The sequence below is a fragment of the Corvus brachyrhynchos genome, unplaced genomic scaffold (assembly GCF_000691975.1).
Source record: "Corvus brachyrhynchos isolate BGI_N302 unplaced genomic scaffold, ASM69197v1 scaffold310, whole genome shotgun sequence".
In the NCBI taxonomy this organism is placed as follows: Eukaryota; Metazoa; Chordata; class Aves; order Passeriformes; family Corvidae; genus Corvus; species Corvus brachyrhynchos.
The window spans coordinates 3,273,367-3,277,688 of record NW_008236213.1 but is presented as its reverse complement, the minus strand read 5'-3'; the positions used below and the strand labels follow the sequence as shown (position 1 = coordinate 3,277,688).

The 4,322-nt window shown below is 40.1% G+C and overlaps 1 protein-coding gene across 2 annotated transcripts in view; it reads right to left on the bottom strand.

The window, feature by feature from the left end:
• The window catches only part of SLC38A9 (solute carrier family 38 member 9), a 48,665-nt gene extending 44,400 nt beyond the window's left edge, over positions 1 to 4,265 (bottom strand). Inside the window, exon 1 of one of the 2 annotated variants that reach the window (XM_017744231.1) lies at positions 4,161 to 4,265. The gene's annotated coding sequence lies outside the window, so the exon portion shown is untranslated. The remainder of the gene's footprint in view (positions 1 to 4,160) is intronic. The other variant, XM_008643059.2, reaches the window with a different exon arrangement.
• Positions 4,266 to 4,322: the final 57 nt, after the last annotated feature.

The following is a 4,322-nucleotide window of genomic DNA, read 5'->3' as shown; positions in this document are numbered from 1 at the left end:
TTCTCTCCAAACTCTGTTTGCAGCTCCCCTTTTGCAAACTTCTTTTCTACTGGCTTCTCTAATTTTTCTACAGCTCTAGGGTTTCTCCTTTCTCCCTACCGATGCCCTTCCAGTCAAAATTTACCCTGGTGCACATCAGCTTCCTGCAACAGCAAATACTTCTGAAACAAAAATACAGGCCCCAGAGATCTCATACGCTGCTACAGACATGCACCCAGTCCTTTGCCATTCCCATTAAAATATGGTATAACCTTGTTTTAGTCTATTCTATTCTTTCTCAACTGAACATCCTGTATTCATTTTACGAACAGACAAACCTAGGTGTCAAACTTGAATCCCTTCACTTGTTCTGCATTTTGCATCTCTCTTAAGAATTTAAATCACACTTCAGATCTAGCCATAAAAATGCAAATGGAAATTTAAATTCCTAGTGCCTGAATTGAAAATTGAAATACATTCAAATCCCAAGTAGTCAGCGTTTTTAGCCAGAATCTTCCATAAGATCGCAGTACGGACAACCCTTCCTTCTACAGGCCATGGTTTGTGAGACAAATTAAGCAGATAAAATGAGCATCCCTTCCTTAAAACTTGTTAATACTTGTGCTTTATGAGTCAACCTGACAAAGGCTGACAACACTGATCACCAGTTTGATTTTTTTTGCACTACTGCCATAAAGAAAGAACCCAGATTTTATAGGAGTCCATGAAGAAAAATAATCCTTCCAAAATATATCACACACTAAGTTTGGTTTGACAGCATGATTGAGGCTTGTGGAGCTGTTGCTCACTGACACTTTACGGTCACTTAGAAACCGGGTCTGCAAAGACAGCTTTATTTTTTAAGTACTTATTGTTGATAACAATGAAGTTTATGACCAGCAAGCTTATGACCAGGAAAAATAGATGCAGCTATCATACATGTAAAGGCTGGAGCTGGAGCCAGTACAGTTTAAAGGACAACTGTAAGCAGAAGAGTAAAATGAAGAATTAACGTGGTTAATCTCTCTTTTATCTACCATCTATGCCTTTTGACTGGACTGCATTCTCCATAAACATTTTTAATACATAGAATGGAGTGAGTTATGCTATCTGAAATTATTGCCTGTTTCCATTACAACAACTTCTTCCCAGCTGTAACCTTCATAGTGTAGCAGTCAGCTAAAGATTCTTCTGAGTATCTGATCTATGTTCATCTCACTCAAGATGTTTCTTTCAAAAACCTGTGATGGGACACGGAATGTTGTCTATACAGTCTATAAAGCTTATAATCAGGGCTGGGATGCCAAACAGAAAGAATTTACATCAAAAACCAAAGTTGTTTGACAAGCTTCATTCTGCTTATATATTTTATGATACACCATAGTTACAGCTTCTATGAGACTACTCTTGCATGCAGACAATTACTATGGGTCTCTGGGAATAAAAGTATGGCTGTTTAGAAATTGAGAAGGCTGTTATAGGGGATACCCCACTCATTTGTTGTCAAACTGGATTTTCCTGCAAGTGGAAAAGAGGTTCCTGTTAGCTGCAGTGTAGCAGAAGTTGGAGATACAAATTCATGGTACTTTCTCTTTAGCTAAGTTAAAAGTAGTGCTGTTCATTCTCAGTCCTTCCTTCTCCTGTTTGTGGTGGCACAACTACTGGTCTTCTTTCCTGTCTTGGTAGAGAGCAGGACTGGGGAAAAGATCTAAAATAGATCTAGCTGAAAGTATAAATCTGAAGGGGGAGGTAATTGTTTTGGTGCTGGTTTGGGATTGTCTGGGCTGTAGAACCAGCAGTTTCACTATCCAGTTGAAAAGACACAGGTATAGTCTGCAGAGGAAAGAAGGCAGCACTAGAGCCACAGCCTGAGGGACCACCTACCTCTTAGAGTATGTTACCTCTTTTCTTACCCTGCTGCTTAAAGTCTGCTTCATACAACCCTGGACAATACAAAAGAGCATTTGTGTCATGCACCAGTGAATCATGTTAGCTATTTTGAAAGCAATCAAGTTGGTCTCATGAGCTTTCAATATTTGTGGATTGTTTTCCTGTGTTTTAATCCCTATCCTTAAAATACGGATAATGCCAGTACTTGCCTTAGCTCATGGTATGTTGAGAAATTAACTTTTATACAAAACTTAGTGATCTGTAGTAAGCACTGCAAAAAAACATCCAAGACCACAGTAATGATTTGCTGAGCAGCTGGTAAAGCAGATCACTTTTATGCGCAAGTGAACTGAACACCATTAACTTTGCTGCTCTAACAAAACATTCCCTATGTCTCAAGCCAGACAGTGAGAACTGTCTGGCTTGAGAAAAACAGTATCATAATCCATACGTACCAAGATGACTAAAATCACCTAAGTAACTAATTTTCATTGTTTAATGCTCCAACCTTTGAATAATTGAACTTTGCAACCTCTGTCCTTTTAAACATGTTTGTGTGTTTAATTATCCTTGCACAGAATTGCTTTGTAGTATATCTGGTAGTGAATAGAGATTTTCTCCTCAATATATTGCACCCAATATTCCCCTCCAAAAATCCTTTTTGTCTGTCTGGATCTTCTGCCATTTGCTTGTCACTATTCTACTGTTCTGCAAGTTCTCTTTTTCCCCTTGCAGGGATCTGCCTTCTTCTTTCCTCTACTACAAGCACCATACCTCTCCTAACTTTTACTAACACAGCCGTGGTGAAGCTTAGTATGACCTGTTGCCCTATTTGTAATTCTCCTACAAACACCTGAAGCAGTACGTCAGAAGGGCAAAAGGGAACAAGTGGATTAGAATTTAATAATCCAGGTTTTCTGTTGCTGGTCATAAACTGTGATGCAATACCTTACTCTATGCAAGTTATTTTTCCCCAGTCTTATTTTGGGCTACATGCCACGTGACTTTCAGATGGTAATGTAAATAGGACTGGACCTTCATTAATCCTCACTGGCTCGCCCCTACCCTGCTTTGACTGTCTTCAGGTTCTCTCTCCTGGTTTCAAAGTCTAAAAAGCATGAAGGACTGAAGACAAGGACAGAGCAGATTCAGAAACCTCATTGTAGCCTGGTGGCTGTTCTGTGATCTAATAATGTTGGCACTGAAGGGCAAAACTGTATTAGTTGGCTTGCACTTAGAATTTACCAATGGCAGTTTATGGCTTAGTTACAGACGTGCGTGATGAAGCTTTAAGATGAGAGACCCACCTTGACAGATCACTCAGAGTTACAGCCCAGGCTGTGCAAGAAGGCTACCAAACCGGTTTACCCCACAGCAGGAACAAAACTGTGTTCAGTTACTCAGTCATCCCAACCATCCCATGAGCACAAACTGTGCTTAGCTGGTATTTATCAGAGAACCTCCCACAGCGGGCAGGAGGAGAAAGGCTTAGAGGATCACTACCCCCACACCCTCCACCATGCCATCATGGTGCTGTAAAAAGAGCAGCTGGAGCACTGAGAACTAGTTGTACTTCATTTCCTGTTTAAAGCCACTACTTCTAAAAACCACTTGATCCTCATGGTTTAAATACCAGAATATGCTAATTGAAGTATTTAGTTCAACAAGGAAAATTTTTTTATAAAGTGCCATTTGGTATAATCTGGTCTCCAATTCTGAGGAGGATAAATACAGTTCAAGGCATAACTGTCAAGTAAGCTGCAGTCTGTGTACATATAAATTATGAGAAATAAGCACAGTCTACACTGAAAGACAAGAACTTCAACACAGGACAGCAGAGTTCCTCCATTCCTGGAGTGAATCCTTCATCAGAAGGGACTGAAGGATGTTATACTGGTCATGAAAGTAGCAACATACATTAAGAGCTCCTTAAAACGAGGACAGCATGCTGCCTCTTGTGGCACCTTATAGACACCTTAGCTACACCTCCTAGAACTCCATTGGTTGAAGGCGATTAAAACTGTATAAGCAAGGCAAGTTACCAACTTTTTGAGGAAAAAAAGACTATTGAATATACAAGCTGAACCTCTGCTGAGCTTTTGTGTTGCTCTGACTGAACCAACAGGTACATGGTCAATGCTAAATGATAAATCTAAGTAAAATTAAGAAGAAATGGAATGTTCAACTAGATTTGTCTTCAATGGATAAAGCTTGTGTCATTTATACATTTGTGGGGACTGTAGATAAATAGTTACAGAAACATAACACTATCACCTTAGGAACTAACTTACATTTTAAACACGATTTTTGTTTTTAACTTAACGGGTCCTCCCTCAGGCCCGTGAAAACCGATATCAACACTTCCCTGCTTCACGGACAGCCCGAAAGGCTTCCATGCCGTTCCTGTACCTCCGCCCCCGCTCTGACGATACGCCCGTGTTCCCACGAACACG